We start from the raw sequence: 16,877 nt of genomic DNA, 5'->3' as shown, positions 1-16,877 counted from the left end.
ACCAAATTCTTAGGAAAGTTCACAAAGCCAGTTTTCACATAAAAACATTCTCACAGTTCAGGAATTATTATTTATGCAGCAGCCCAGGAGAGTTCATTACATAAATAGTCCTATTACTACATTAAAGTCTATTTTCTCTCTTGAACAAGATGTAGATTATTTGGGTAAATATATTTTTCTTAAGAGCACATCTACTTCACTGTCAAGATACAGCTTCCACATAAAAATCCTCTTGTTTTCCATATTATTTAAATGCTTTTGGAATGAATCAATATTTCTGAGGAAGTGATTTACTTAAATACATGTTCTCTAAAGCACAGGGAAATTGATTCTTAACTTCTGCTCCAAAGACATAGTATCCTAGCAACTGGGTCAAGATTGATTCTTTGGCTAGTGCTAAACTGAGAACACTTACTACCTCACTTAAAAGCAAACAAAGAGGAGTGAACAAAATAAAGAAAACACATGCGCACAAAAAATATCATCTAGAGTGTATTTAATACAATACATGTCAACTTAGATCTCTGCCTAACTTGCCAGACTTTGTTGAACATCTTACATAGGTCCGATTCTCTGTTGACGTTAAAGAGATTGTGCAAGCAGAACGGACAGCAGGTTGAAATCCTTCTAATAACAGTGGATATGGCATGAATTATGGACTAGTGCCTACAGAGGAAATAACTTCAAAATGGGGGAAAAAAATAGATGGAGGTCTAACCCAGGCTTGTCTGATGTTCAAATCCAGTGTAAACAATAATGCCTTTATATGGGAAGCCCAAAATATTTTTTGTCTTTAAGAAACTTTCTGTCTAATGGTGAAGAAAACATGCTAATAGAATTAGGGAGCCACTTGAGAGAGTAGATGTGCAAGTGTTAGTAATGTGAAATTAACAAAAGCTTGCAATTATGGAGCTTTACATGGTCTCAGGGGTTGTGGTGAGAATGTGACATCTGGAAAAGATGGAGCTGGGGGCTGAATTGTGAAGCAGGTCAGGAGAAGGGGAAATCAAGGAGAAGATTTCTTCTGGAAAATGCAGCAACACAACAGAGGCATGAGGTGGGGATGCACTGAGACCTGACCCCCTTGGGGAGCTAGCTTCTTGTTGGAGAGTACACTGGGATTTTGGTAGGTCCAGATGATGGAGGACCCTGAATTCTAGGCTGAGATGCAGAATAAAGCCAGGAAGGAAATAGGGGCTTAACCTAGGTTGTTGAGTACTGGAGACAGTCCCCTATAATTTTTGGAGCAAAGATAATGCCTTCTTTTGAAACAGCTACTGCCGATGCGCTTCAAAATGTTTGCTGTGCTCTCTGCTAACGGTGCTTTAATGGTTTTCTCACCGACCACATTTTCAATTTTTTTTTTTTTTTTTGCACCAACAGTCTTTATTGGTTGCAATGTCAAATAAAGGGGAATTCAACAGATCCAACTCCGAGGCCGGTGCCCGCAGACCTGGTGGACATTGCAGTCAGAAAGTCATTTTCAAATGTTTTAATATTTGCTAACTTTATCTTTGATATCTTCTGTTTTTTAACTTGCATTTTTGGCTTCTGATATCTACTTAGATGTTCATTGTCCCATTTGCATTTATTTTTCTTTGACTTGCATATTTGCCTCTACTTTGTTATCTAATTAAGCAGTTTGGCTTTTTTGTTATTTATAGAAGCTTTAAAATATACTATTATGAGTTCTCTCTATTTGCTTAGCATATATTTGCATTTTTCAGAGTATGTACTATCTTATAACTTGGATGAAAGTACATTTTCCATATAAAGTTTTTTAATATTTTGTAGCTAAAGGTACAAGTCTTTTTTTAAATCTAGGTTTCTTCTGCCTGGAAGGAAATGCCAAAAATTTAAAAATATTTCAATATTTCCTCCTCCTACTTAAAAATTTTTGATACTTTTATATTGACATATACATATATTTGATCCATCTGGAATATAATTTGGTTTAGGGGTAAAGCATAAATTTGTTTTCATTTTTGCTACTGATTTGAAATACTGAATTTTCACTGTTAATTTTCTATGTGTGATCTAATTTTGGTCTCTGTTCTTTCTCTTTGTGATGAGAAGGCACAATATTGGTTTAATTACTATCTTTTTATTTTAAAAATCCTGATAAGCATAATGCAGTAGGAGAGCACAGGCATAGCATAATAAATAAGGGCAATACTTATTCTTTTCATGCACCAAGACCTGTTACCCAATCACTGTACTTCAGTTTTTCCATCTTTAAAATGAAATAGTAGATGTGAAGAGGTAATGGATTCTAGACGTAGTAGTTAAAACAGTACCTAATACAGAGTTAACATTTATAAAGGCATCCACTGGCACTGTCATAATTTCCCCACCAAATATTCTTGCTTTCCCCACTCACTCTCTGGCTGATTTTTAAAACCTCTAAGAAAGCTGATCAAAGGATTCCCTAAGCATAATTACCTTCCTATGAAGACTTCTGATCCCCAAAAGTTCATTTTTTCCCTTTCCTGACACATAGTAAGTACTCAATAAATGATAGTCACTCTTATGGTTCTAGCTACTATTTCAGGAGCCGTAGTGCAGGGTTAATCATTCTCTCTTTTACTGCGATGGAGCCAAGAAGGGAGGGCAGAGAGAAGGCCGTGGCCAGGGCATGAGGAACGAAGTGGAAGGGGCACCTCCTCTGAAATTCCTTTGGGGAATTTGCAAATCATGTCTCTTGCCTCTCCTGGCAGTCTCCTATAGTCCTTGCCTTTAAAGAGCGTGGGTGGAGATCAAAAGAGAGCTGTCCTATCTCTGCATTTCAGTGGGGTGCTCGGAGCTCTGGAGAAGATCATGCTCCCAAGACCTTAGTTAGTTAGGGACATGGAGCTACTCACTCATTAGCTGAAAGCCTCGTAGGCCAGCCGGCAACACACATCAGTGATTATTGAACTTTGTGCTCAGAACTCTGAATTTTTTTTTTTTTTTAGTTTTACAACCTGCGTACTTCATGTCAGATTTTAGGTTAACATCTAAAATTTTTAATCATAAGCTTAGTGAATTTTAAAAGATAGAGGTTTACGATAAAAGGTGAATCATTTTAGTAGTAAAAGCTTATATCACTCTTCATAATATTTAAACCCAAGTGATTTTTTTTCTTAGTGCAAAGTATTGAACCTAGGGCTTCATGAATGCTAGGAAAACACCTTATCACTGAGCTACATTCCCAGCCCTTTTCATATTTCATTTAGAGACAGGATCTCCACTGAATTGACCCTGCAGACTTTGAACTTAACGATATTCCTGCCTCAAGCTCCCAAGTAGTTGGGATTATAGGCATATGCCATCATATCTGACCTCCAAAGCAGTTTGCAATCACCATCCACCATGAAAAACACATACATGCAACAAGTTTTTATCTAATACACAGAAATTTTATTTTTTTCTTCATGAACTTACATTTGAATTTCTCTCACCATAAAAAATTATACGCTAACACTGTTTTCTTTTAAGTGTTTTTTTTTTTTTTTTCATTACCTCATCAGACTTTTTTGGTGACATAAATAAAAACACAAATTGAAATTTTATTTCCTGTGACCATAAAGAAGTAGGTGTTCACAAAATTTATGTTCTGGAAAAATTGATCAAAGCAACATAAATATGCTTTTAACATTTTATGAGTAATAATTAAACATAAATTAGAGTTTTATTAAAATGCATATATACATAAGATGGATACGGTTTTATTATTTCAATTAGTTCCAATATGCATGGATGGATATTAATCCTAGAATAAGATGGGATTCAGCACCATCTTTGTTCCTATTTTTGGCATTTATAGCTATAGAAAAACTGAAATATAAAAATAAGTAAATGGCAGGTATGGATGTAGCTCAGTGAAGCTTTAGGTTCCAACCCAAGTGCCACCACCATAAAAAGAAAAGAAAAAAAAAAGGAGGTGTTTTGTTACATCAGCACTTTGAATTACCTAATTGTCACCCAGAAAGTAGTAACACCCCGAGACACTGCACCATAGTAAGACCTGAGTTGGACAGAGAGTGTACAGTTTCTTTGGTTTGTAGGTTGGGTTCTTGAGAAGCAAAACTTTGGGAAAAGACGTTTAGTAGGAATCAAAATCTGCGAAAAGAAAGGAGACAAAACATGCCAGGACACAGAAGATACTGGTGTACCCTTGACCAACCTATGTGAGATTTACCATCCCTCCTGCAGAGTTACCAGTCAGCTTCTCCAGAGACACAGAATCCATAGGATGTAAATGTACTCAACAGCTTTATCTTAAGGAACGGGCTTGCGTAATTGTGAGGCCTGACAGCCCCAAACTGGTGGGCAGGGCTAGCAAGTTGAAATTAAAGCTGTAGCCTCGAGGAAGACATTATTCTTTTCCTGGAAATCTTAGTGGTGCTTTTAGGAACTTACAACTATTTGAACAGATCCTGCCCACATTAAAAAAGAAAACTGATTGTGGATGTTAACCATTATTGGGGCCTGGCCAAGATCCCCAATCTCCCAAATGTCTGAATGGCAAAGGCTTAAATAAATCAGACAAGTGGTATGATTTTAGGGCTCCAGAGAATCAAAATCTTGCAGAGTTCAAGACTCAGAGGGCTAAGACATTGTCTCTGGGCAGCCCATATTTATTTCGTTTTCAAACAAGGAAGGGGTTAGAATGGAAAATGCAGGAAACTGAGCAGCACCTTGGGAGTAGTTCAAGGATTTTTCTAAGTAATAGACTATGTTAATTTAGGAAAATATCTTAGCAGAAAGTCTCTAGGTGATTTTCACTACAGGAGTGAAGTGCCTGCAGCTACAATCTCAGTCTTACTAATTGGGGTTGGAGCCAGGTGTCCTCAGCTGAGATCTATCTTGCCCTTTGAGACATTGCCTTGTTGTCAGTTCAGCCATGCCCTGGCCATGCTACAGCCCTGTCATGTAGTTAGCTTCAACAGCTCCTAACAAACCATATCTACAAAATAACCTTCAGAGCAACACCTTGATTAGTGTGTAAGTAACTGGTTACTGGAGCCAGACACGATGACCTGTTACTGACGAAACTGAAAATTAAAAGGAGCCATACAGGTGACCTGGCCTGATAGCACTTCACTGCACAAAGATGAGGCTCAGAAAGCAAAGGTCACACTAAAAGCCATGCACAAAGCTCCCAGTCAGTACCATTTCAACGATTCTACCCTCAAGTGACTCAATGTCTTCAAGACCAAAAACAGCATTTCCCAGCACAGGAATCTCCTCTGAGGTCATATGGCTAAATCCCTTATTTTACAACAAGATCTAGAGATCCTAAACTGTGACAAATGTGAATCTTGGAGAAGAGTATTTTTCGCCACATGTCTTTGCCTTTCATCCAAGATAGAGATGATTGTACTCCAACTGGGCCATGTGAGCCTTTTTTCATTTTGTTTTGTTTTGTTTTTTCCAATATCTTCTCTCATGGGAGCTAATTTCCATATTATGAATTTCCAATAAATGTGTAATGATCAACCAAAAAAACCAAAACTGGTATGCTTAATAGAAAGCTGAATTAGTTGGATGCTAATCAATGCTCTTCCTGGACATTTTGTGGACATTTACTAGTTATATTTCTTGAGAAGCAAGAGCATGAAGTAGGCAGCTCTTTTATGGATACGTTTTTGAGCTCTTCCCTTTCTGCTATGCCAGTTGTTTTCTCCGAAGACCACAGGAGTCACTGGCTCTACTTTAGTAGCCAGTAACAAAGGGAATTCCAACTTTGATCGGTTTTATGTTATAGCATTTGCATTGCTGGGGTTACTCAGATAGGTCATATTTTCAAATCACTTTCTCCCAACATATGCTTCAAACTCAGCATACCTTAGTCATAGATCAGAAGGAAAAGCCCCTGTAGTTTCCTCTTTCTGTTTTCTAAGAGTGGATGTAATTCAACCTAATATGCATGTTTACAACCCCAGCATGTTCAAGGATAATGAAAGGCATATTAGGATTTTAAGGGGTGGCCAGTACGAGGTAGAAGAAGAGGAGGGGAGCCAGAGTTGCTTTTGATTTCTGAAGCCAAGATGAGAGAAGGAGGTGAGCATATGGGAAGAATATGCATAAGCAAATCCTTCCATTTTTCTAAAAAAAAAAAAAAAAATGTTTCTGTGATGAAGCTTTAACTTTCATTTTTGACAGAGTTTGGACATTCCACATATATTCTGTTTGCTATTTTAGAAGGGCTTAGAAACAAGGCTTGGTGGCGGTGGTGGTGGTGTTGACACTGGCAAAAAATATATTATCTCCTTACAGGACTGACAGAAGGAAATAAAAATTCCGAACCTGTATAATCTGTATTCTCCTCTTCTCCCTATCCCTTTCTCACTCTTAAGTTATCCAAAAAAGAATGCAATTGATTGTAATAATATCATAATTGTAAGAGCTCACTGTTGCCCTATGTGGTGAGGGGGTAAATCAAGTCTTTGGATACCTCATGTCCTCTGAAAGAGCAGTGAAGGGAAAATAATTTAGCAAATTCTGTTTATTTTCACTGCAAAGTCATGCTTCTCTTCCACAGAATCAAAGCTCAGGATCCTGATATCAAATTTAGCAATACCAAATTATTTATTTTCCAGGATAGATAAGTTTGGGATTTGGCCAGTGGAATTTTCCACTTCAGTTAGCCACAGTGGGGAGTTTGCATTGTTGCACAATTGCACTGAAGTTTAGTAATGAGCATCACAATGGAAAATTAATAAAAGCACAGTGTGGCCCAGCCCATTCAAGTAATTGTCAGTTAAGGCTACAATCAGTACCGGGTAACAGCTCATGGATGAGGATAGTTGGATACTTACTTCATTAATGTTGCAAATTCACGTCAACCGGTTGGGAGTAAGTGCAGAGAAATGAGCTCATATGTTGGAGGTAATCATAGTTGGGGAACTTGCTGGCTAAAAGGAGACCTAGGGAGCAGAGTCTGCATATAGACACGTGTTGGGGAGCAAGCCAATCTGACAGGGAATCTGGTTACTGGAAGGCAAAAATCTTCTTTGTTCCAAACCTGATGCTAAAATACTTTGAAAATACATGCCATAATCTCTTTTGCTATCCTTGAGACCCTGATCAACTTGGATTTATTTCCTCTTCCTATTTTCTTTCAATCTTCTATAGATATTTATATTTTTCCTATGTCATTAAAAAAGAGTTACAAATATTTGTCTCGTGTCCTTTTGCAGCACCAGTCAACCCTCCCTAAGCTGTGTCTGTTTCTTCAGTAGAAATCACGTGCTCAGAGAATCATCTTAGGTATCAGCATTGATAGACGGCATTACTCCTCCTCATTCTCAAGCCCCACCCTACTGTCCTCCTCTGAAATAACACGTACAACAAGTACGTGCATAATATGAAGTCAGAATGTATTCTGAAATCTGGAGATAATCTTAAAATTGTGTGCCAAATGAAAGGAAAATGATGATAAAGATCAACTAACACAGTCGTTGATTTTCCAGTCTTGACATAAGCAAAAATCCAGCATTATAATCATACAAATAAATTCCACCACCATCCTATTGTTATCAAAAAAAATTTATTTCCTTGACCTTATTGTCTGAGAATTTATGGGTTTCTTTCTTGCCTCACATCCGGCCCCAGAATGTGCAGCCCCAGCTTCGCGTTCACACTTCCACGCCTCTGTTTCTATTCTCGTGGGTGCTTGTGGCTCCGTCCGGTTCAGCATCCCTCCTCGTCCACCGTTCAGCTATGAGCACTCACAAAACGGAGTTGTGTTGCTAATGCTGTGTAGAAAAGAAAGACGTGGTGGTGGGTCTGGAACCACAAATCAGAAGCGAGTTTAAATTAGAGGGAATTTTAATACCACCTTTGTAGATCTGAGACCTGACCACCACCTTCCACAAAGCCGGTTGGTTTCTGAGATGTTTTATGAAGAACATCTGTTTAGAGCATTTCCACTTGGCATTAGCTGAAAGGCAGGTACCTGAGCAAAGCAGAAATAAGTGAGATAATGGGAGCAGCTATAGCCTTATTCTTCAATCCAAGAGTATCTCTCTAGTAGCAAGTGGAAAAGAAAAACAAACCTAAGAGGCAGAGGAAATTAATTGCTTCCTGCTGCCAGTGTCAGGCCTCAGGTCTAGACTCAGCATCATCTCAGGTAAAGAGATCTCAATTAAGAGTTAAGAAACTGAGGGCTTAGGAGCAGCCTTGCATGACTTAGGGAAGCAGTCGCTTAGCCTTCACTCGGTCTCTATTTTCCATCTGTGAGTAGCATCAGGATTCAACGATTACACTCTTGGCAAGAGATAAAGGGCTTGCATTTGAAGATTTGAAGTGCTCATCATCATGAGAGCAGAGTATAGGTTATGTCTGTGCACACAGAAATCCAGGGAGTTTAAATAATGCTTAAATTATTTAATAATAAAAATTATTAGATAATAATAAAGATTAGTTAATAATAAAAATAAAAAAGATAGGGGCTGGGGATTTAGCTCAGCGGCATAAGCGCCTGCCTTGCAGGCAGGCAGTCATGAGTTCAATCCCTGGTACAGATAAAAAGGAAAAAGACAAAAAAAAATTAAAGAAATAAAAAATAAAAAAGAGGTGGGGTTTTTTTGTAATGAATTCACCATGATATTCTTTCTTAAGTGTTCTCAGTGAAGAAGCCATTGAGAGGCCATAATTATGCAATAGCAGTGGAGTCCTGTACCCTTCATGATTCCAGATATCTGTAAATAGGACACACACATGCAGCCAAAGGAAAGCATTTCTGTGGCTGTCACCATGTGTGTCAGCCATCAGTCAACAGATTTGCATAGTACTTGTAGAGCCAGGAAATGGGGCACCCCAATGGAGCTACAGACGGGCTTCAAATGACCCCACCACAAATTGTACACATTTCCTAAGCCTACCAGCCAGGAGATGTTTTCTTCACAGCCTGAAAATATGAAGTGTTTACTCTAGCACTTCATGAAGATTCCCCCCGACACACACACACTAATCCCTCCTCTATGGAGGTCTCCTGGTCCCTCATTTTGCTTCAGGAGGGCCTAACATTAGTCACACAGGATGTAAGCTAAAGGTACCTCTTGCATTCCAAGCTGCTTTTTTCAAATGTGTGTGAGACGCACATGTGTGACTGCCCTGCTCCATTCAGACAGTGTTGAGTCCTGTCACCTCCATCCTCCTCAATATCCATCCCTTTTGGTCCCTGTATATTCTACAGTAAACTACAGTTTACTACAGTTAAACTACAGGTCAGCGTTGTGTACTCTGTCTCCTTGTCCTGGCCTGTTTGTCTTGATGGAATTATGCTCAGATGTGCCTGCATCATGCTTCCATAGGGATGTTTCATAAAAACCATTTGAAATCTCTAACTATTTTGGTTTTAGGGATGACATTACTGTCTCACAGAAAACTCTTTATAAGGAGCATAAATTTTTTCTTTGATAAATACTAGAAAGAACTAGGCTTTTCCTGAACCACTAGCTTTTTATTCTCAATTTTTTTCCTGTGATTCTAGAATGACTTATGTTACCTTTTCAGTGGCTACTAGAAGATGTTTTGAATTCACTTTAACTCAACACTGTTCCGTAAGTATTTTTAACCACTAATTTTAACCCCAGATTTTATCTTCACTATCTTTATATTTTCTTGATCTTATTTATCTTTTATTTGTGTTTAAACAATATCTGTAATTCTGCACTCAGCTTCAAAATGTTTTGGAAGTGGTTGGAGAATAAACATCCCAAAAGCAGACCATTTGTTCTACCATTTATCGAGCACCTACTCTATGCCAGGTATTGGGCTTATACTGAGGCACATAGAAGACAATGCAGAAGGTTGCTCTGCTGGGTCAACAGCAGACTAAAGGACTAAATGACTAAAGAACCATCTGGTGAAGCTCACATAAAACTCCAGAGACGGGGAGCCAGAACCATGATAGGAAACGGCCAATTATTTTGGTTGTGTGCTCATCCCTTCCTTCCCTGAAATCGCCCTCTGCTTGTTGGCTCTTATTCCTGTCTTTCTTGTAAACTACTTAATCTCCAGCCACAGTTCATACCCACAAAATCCACATAAGACAAGGGTCTCCACTAATGTTTCTTGACAGAATGAATGGACATGGCGGGACACATGAAAGAGTGTCACTTCCTGCTTACATCTTCCAATTCTTTAACTCCCACAACATAAAATCAAGCTCCTTATACACGGTCAGTGATGAACCACATCCTTTGGCCTCCACTTGCTCTCTACCTCTCTGCCTTCCTTTGCTTTACAACCAGCCTTCCTTCTTTGGTTATTCTCAGTGTCTGAAAATTTTTGCCTCCAAGATATGGCAAATCTCACTTTCAGGTCTTCATCTAGGTTTCATTGTAAAACATTAAAACTTGGGCGAGGCTTCCATCCAATGGAAGTGTCACCACCTCCAGTCGTGCCGATGTCACTATGGGTTGATTGGCTCTGCTTCTTTTACTTCATATCACTGTGTTGACAGCCAAATCCCACTGCAATAACCTGCTTGTTGCCCACAGCCAAGTTTACTGCTTAATGCAGGAAGTGTTAGCTATTCCGATGGAGTCATAGAAGCATCTTAGAAGGAGGTGGCCAAGGAGGAGACATTGATAACATGTTTTAGTTTAAATAGGCCTTTCAGTGTGAAGACTGGTTGGAAATGCAAAATTTGTGATGTGATGGTTTAGACCTGATGAACGTAGGTAAGGGCTTTTCAGGTCCTTGAAGAGTATGCGAACCATCTGGCTTGTTCCCAGAAGGAGCCAGCTGCCCTGAAAATGACTAGTTAAAAAGTCTGTTTCTCGGAAAAATGGATTTTCAGGAAGTTTCTGAGACAAACAATAGCATTGTTTGCAACTTTGTCTTCTTCAGGCTAGAATTTTGTGGCATAGAATAATCATTTCAGTGCCAAGTGTCAAATAGTAGAATTACGTTAGTATGAAAGTAAATGGTGTTGTTATAATGGTTTCAGTTCTCCTTCATTACCACATGAAATCATTATGTTTATTTATTTACTTATTTATTCCTTTTTTATCTGTCATCTATTACCATTATTACCACCACCACACCCAAATGTAATTTCATATGTATGTTATTCCAAAATTCCTCCACCTATTCATTTCTGTGCCCAGAATACCTACAATGGGACCTGTCCTCAAATGGATCCTGAGTACTTATAAAATTTAAAATAAATCAGAACTTTTTTATTTTCAACATCAGAGACCAGAATGCTACAGTATCATTATCTCACTGAATCCAAGCAGTATTTCTTCTCTTCAGCAGGAGTGGTACAGTAGAAAATGAATACTGTTTTTCTCGATTTCCATGCCTAAGTTGAAATAAGAGTGAACATTTTCAGCCATTAAAAAGACCTGCTGATAGGGACTGGGGATTTGGCTCAGGGGCATAAGTACCTGCCTTGCAAGCAGGCGGTTGTGAGTTTGATCTCCGGTACCGATAAAAAAGGAAAAAGACAAAAAAAAAAAAAAAAAAAAAAAAAGACCTGTTGATGAAGAATATTTAAAGGCACAAGAAAATTTATAACATTAAACATATTCAATGACATGGGGAACAAAGACCTAGCATTATTTATGTGTGTGTTTAATGTTATATATTTTCTTAAAAAAACATAATGTTTACTTTCATAATTACATAAAATATTATAGATACAAGGAGAAAAAAGATTTGGTTTAAACCTTATTTTTAACATAGCCCAAATTTTATAAATAAATACATGGTTCACAGTACATCACACATACACATTCATACACACGCACACTCATACAGACTGACAAAGAATAGAAGTGGAGTGTTAACACAGGTTAGCAGCTCTGGGTAGCAAAATTGCGGCTGCTCTTTATTCTAATTTTTTATACTTCTCTACTTTTTTTTTGACAGTAAGTGTGTTTTTTTAGAGTGATATTTTAAAATGTCATTTTCCTGTTTGAGGGTGGGGAGGGTGGGAGGTTTGCCAGCTGAAATACATTATGCCCTGTTAAACTTGAATTTCAGACAAATAACTTTTTTTTAGTATAAATATGATCCCAGTATTACACAGGGCATACTTCCTCTAAAAAGTATTCATTGTTATGTGAAATTAAGATTTTATTAGATGCCCTGTGCTTTTGTCTTTTTGCTAAATCTGGCAAATCTAGAGGACAGAGGCTGCTCATTTGAATCATTGGGGAATTTTAAAAACCAGTCATCTCCCAGATTCTGAGGTGTCTACTCACCTGCCTGGCAACATTCAGATCATGGAATCTCCTCCCAAGGTTACTCCAGATGTGGGTCCAAGGGTGGCATCGGCTGGGACACTGGGTGGCACAGACAGGAACCTGACAGGAGCCCAACGGTACTTCTGCCATTCCCTCCTGCTGTCCCTATGAAGCTTACTATGCTTGACATTGTGAAGCTACTCTTCTGCACCCTTCCAGCTGCTCCTAACAATCTGTCTGATTGGCCTATCTTGGTGACTTCCACTCTGGGGGTCTATGGTGGACCCTCTGACACAGGGAAAGTCCCCTGTGGAGCAGAGGTAGGTAGCCTAGCCAGAGCAGGAACTCTTTAGGCCATCTGAACCCCTGCTCTGGAATATTTAGCTATGGAGTCCCAAGTCTCTGACCAACCCAAGGTGGGGACAGAAGGAGGTCTGTGTCTGTAGAGCACAGCAGGTAGGTAAGCCAAACACTCAAGACCAGGAAACAGACTGACCCACCCAAACCACTGAGAGAGAGACTGTCCTCCAGCCTCAGCAGGGGCATTTATGGTGTCTTCAGAAAGAATGGGCTTCTCAAAAAGGATCTGGGACCAATGGTCAGTGGTCACCACCTTTAGGAGCCACTGAGAAATCCACAGCATTTTCCCCTTGGAGGAACCATTGTAAAAATATCAGAAATATTTTTATATTTCTGAAGTGCCACCTGTAAAATAATATTGGAAGTGAAAATGCCTAAATATTTGCCAAAGTGTGTAAATATAGGCCTCTAAAAGGTGGTACTTAAGAGCTGCAGAGCAAAGACCTTCAGGGGAGAACCATCATACTTTGAACAAAGCCCATGGGCCATGTAGGTCTCACTTTCACCACCAGCAAAATGAGTGGATTGAAAACAGTGAGTGCTATGAAAAGTGACTGCTAATTTTAATTTCCAGAATATTAATTCTTGGGAGTACATTGGGTGGGAGCTCAGAAGGGAAGCAGACTGATGACTCAGAGAAAACCAGCTTACTGAATCTTGCCATATAGAGAGAAAAGATTCCTATTTTTGAGTATTTACTTGGTGCCAGCTATTGTATATGTTGGATCTCATTTCTGCTTTAGAACAATTTTTTTTTTTTTTTTTTTTTTTTGTCTTTTGTCTTTTTATCAGTACCAGGGATCGAACTCACAACTGCCTGCTTCCAAGCAGGCGCTTATGCTGCTGAGCTAAATCCCCAGCCCCTTTAGAACAACTTTTGTCTTCATTTTATATCCAGAAAAATCAAGCCAGAGAAAGGTTAAGTGATGGAGACCATATAGCTCATAAGTATAGAACTAGAATCTAAACTAAGACTGTTTTCTGAAGTACTTAATACCTTGACCACAATGCCGTTTAGAAGTGCATCAGATACTGAGTTCTCACCACACAGGTGAGGCACAGAGATGGGAGGGAGGTCTTGCCCCTTTTTACCATGATCAATCTGTGAGCTCTGTAAGCAAGGAAAAGTCAACAACCAATTTCCACTTACCAAGGAAAAATGCCAGATTATATCTTCAAGGTCACATATGCGCCAGAATTCTCTTCCCACCTGTATTCTGTTCCCGGAAATACCCTCAATAACATCCAGAGCCCTCATTATGTACTCTTACTTTCCCCTCCCGTCTCCTCTAGAGGGAAGAAAAGTAGAAACCACGTTTCACTCACTCACTTATTTAATGATTTCTGAGAATAGGCTTTACCAAGCAACAGGGGACACATAAGGGTGTCACTTTTGCCTGAATGCAGGTACAGAAAAAGAGAAAAAGAAAGGTAAAGAAAGAAGTCAGAAAGTCTTGACCTAGCTGTGCACGGCGGCGCATACCTATAATTCCATCACTCAGGAGGCTGAGGCAGGAGGGTCACCATAAATTTGAGGCCAGCCAAGGCTACAAAGTAAGTTCAAGGCCAGCCTAAACTACATAGTGAAACCCTGTCTCAAAAAAAGAAAGAAAAGGAAAAAGAAAAGAAAAGAAGTCTTGATCTCAGAGTAAATATTCAAGCAAGTCTAGAATACAATAACCAATCAAGTGAATTGTTTGGTTACTACAGACCCTGGGCATTTTCAGTCATTTGAGAGAGATAGTCACAAGAAAGTGCTAAGTACAAATATTGGAATAGCATAGAGTTCTGTTGGGCAGAAATGGAAAATCTTATTTATTTGTATGAGCATCTGCCATTTAAATGGTGTTAGCCATTTCAAATCATTGGATGAGCAAAATAATCATTTTTTTGTTTTGTTTTAAAAATAACTTTTGAGTAGATTGAATGGTCTATGAAAATATAAGATCAGAGAGCATTCACCACCTCGGCCCTTGTGCATCTTGTCTCTGGTTCAGTTCTGTGATAGCGGACTCGAGATTATGGTTGTGATGAGGACATACTTGGTTAAGGACTTGCTCCCAGAGGAGGTGGGTAAAGGTGTACAGAAAACATGACAAGAAAGGACAGAAACTAAGCAGGGTTCTGAGGTGGCTTTTCCTTGATCCCACAGAGGAAATTTGGAATGTTAAATACATCTCACTGTTGTCCAGCTTGAGGCAAAGGAATTAGGCTATTTCGGTAAAGGGCCACTTTTGTTATGGGCACTGGATGTAAATTCTCAGTCACTTCTAGCTCTGGGAAAACACCAGCCAAGTGGCTCCTGCCTCTGAATCATTCTCCAGAGCCCCACAGGTGCCTCAGGAACCGCTCTGTCTACACTGGAAGACAGAGCCGGGCTCTGAGTGAGTATCTGCAATAAATAGGCCTAGCCTTGATAGTTTTGAAGATGTGAGACCTGGTGGTGGGCAAAGAAGCTCAAGTGAGAGAGCGTCACCCTGGACTCAGGAAAATGGGGGTTTTAGATGTTCTTTGACTTCTTTACTTGGTCTGTTGGGTTTAATCTGGGACAGTGGCTGAATTATTGGAGGACAATTCTAACCTCAAGAGCCCAAGGGTGGAACACACATAGGTGAGCAGGACACTGAGACAATTGCATCTCCTTCTCCCTCTTCACAAACCTGTAGCATTTTTAATTGGGATGGCAGCATGCAGCAAGGGTCTGTTAGGCTGAGAGGGCCACACGTCTTCAGTGGTGACGTCGTCCAATGTGGTTAGAATAAGTTCAACTCACTAGACTGAAAAAGTGTTAGGGATCTAAGATAATAGCATACTTCTTCCTGCTAACATAGACCATTGGAGACCCAGTATGTTAAAAAAAAATTTTTTTTTAAAGATGGTATCTTTCCAGTGCTAAGGCTGGGTTGTGACTCCTGGACTCAGCCTCAACCTCCCCACAAGTTAGAACTTCATCATGCCCACATATTAAACATATTTTTAAAAGTACAATAAATGTGGATACATGAGAAAGAGGAATGATATAAAATGTTTATTAAAGGCAGACAAAGTAGAAAAAGAAGAAAAAAAAAACCCAAAAATAAATGGAACAAGGACAATAATAGAACACAGTTACAAATGCAGTAGCTATTAATACAACTGTGTCAATAATACTGTAAATGTCATTGATCTAAATACAAAATGGAAAGTCAAAAGTTCTCAGAGTAGATGAAAAATAAGTCCCAATTAACTATGTGCTGTCCACAAGAACTACGTTTTTAGTTTAAAGATGCAGATGGATAAAAAGTAAAAACATGGAAAAAAGAAATCTGGAGTAGCTATATTCATTTCAGAGAACTCCAGGATAAGGAAGGGCTTTGCACTGCTGATAAAGGGCTAAGTTCTCAGGCAGACATCACAATCATTAATGCTTATGTTCTCTCAGTATGTCTCTGATGCTGAGTGCTCTGTCTTCACAAAAATTCCTCACCTCAAACCCCAGTTGGAATATCCAGCCTTCTGCCGTCCCTCAATACTTCTGCCTACCTGGCTACAGAGTCAGGGTTTCTGCTGTCCTCGTCACAAGGATGACTCTTGGGCACTTACTCTGGCCTGCCTGTATTTTGCATATGAAGAAACAAATCTCTTAATTCAGGTTTTATAACCTCAACAACCACGGTCTGCAGCCATCTGTAGAGAGTTCCCATTAGCTGCCCGGCTCTTCCTTTTGGCCTTTCCGTCTCAGTTCAAGTCTGAACCGCTGCCAGCACCTGCCTGTCTCATTCTGGAGGAGCCAACCCTAGACTTACGAGATTTGTAGTATAAATATCCCATTTTCTTGCCCCTGGGGATGAGCGTCACTGTGCTTCAGTGGTCCCCGGTGGATGGAGTTCCAGTGGCCGCAGGGTAACTTCTGGGTAATGCTGGCTTTACTGGCTGCCTGCCTTTCTCTGACTCACTTTCCTGCTCTGCTCTTGGTATTTCCTTTATCTCCCAAATAAACTCCATTTCCCTTAAGTGCTTGTTCTAGGGTCTGTTTCAGAGGGAGCTCTAAGACAATTGAGTTCCTGGGCAACAATGTTTCTTGAATTTCCCAGTGCTGGTTGCCACTGCTGGTTTAGTCACTGGGTGTGATCTGAATATTGGTTTTCTCTGGTCCTCAAGGCATGAATTACAGAAAAGAAATGCTGAGGCAAATGTTTCAATTTTTTAGTTTTCTTTAAAGTTAAATGGGAATCGTTACTGTAACTGGTCCTTTTTAAAAAATTCAGATGTAATTTATGTACTATGAAAGTAACCACTTTAAATGTACAACTGAGTAATTTTATTCATTGAATTATGCAACCATCCCTA

The 16,877-nt window shown here is 39.3% G+C and overlaps 1 long non-coding RNA gene across 1 annotated transcript; it reads right to left on the bottom strand.

Moving 5' to 3' along the window:
* Positions 1 to 7,517: 7,517 nt before the first annotated feature.
* Positions 7,518 to 16,613, bottom strand: LOC134473845 (uncharacterized). Its single transcript, XR_010044306.1, has 3 exons — positions 16,334 to 16,613; positions 7,826 to 7,942; positions 7,518 to 7,742 (listed from the first exon to the last, which is right to left on the bottom strand). It is a non-coding gene; the product is annotated as an uncharacterized LOC134473845 (long non-coding RNA).
* Positions 16,614 to 16,877: the final 264 nt, after the last annotated feature.

The sequence above is a fragment of the Cavia porcellus genome, unplaced genomic scaffold (genome assembly GCF_034190915.1).
Source record: "Cavia porcellus strain 051 isolate PalLab524CR breed Dunkin Hartley unplaced genomic scaffold, mCavPor4.1 scaffold_28, whole genome shotgun sequence".
NCBI lineage: Eukaryota > Metazoa > Chordata > Mammalia > Rodentia > Caviidae > Cavia > Cavia porcellus.
The sequence above is the reverse complement of the archived record's forward strand: the minus strand, read 5'-3'. Positions and strand labels throughout refer to the sequence as shown.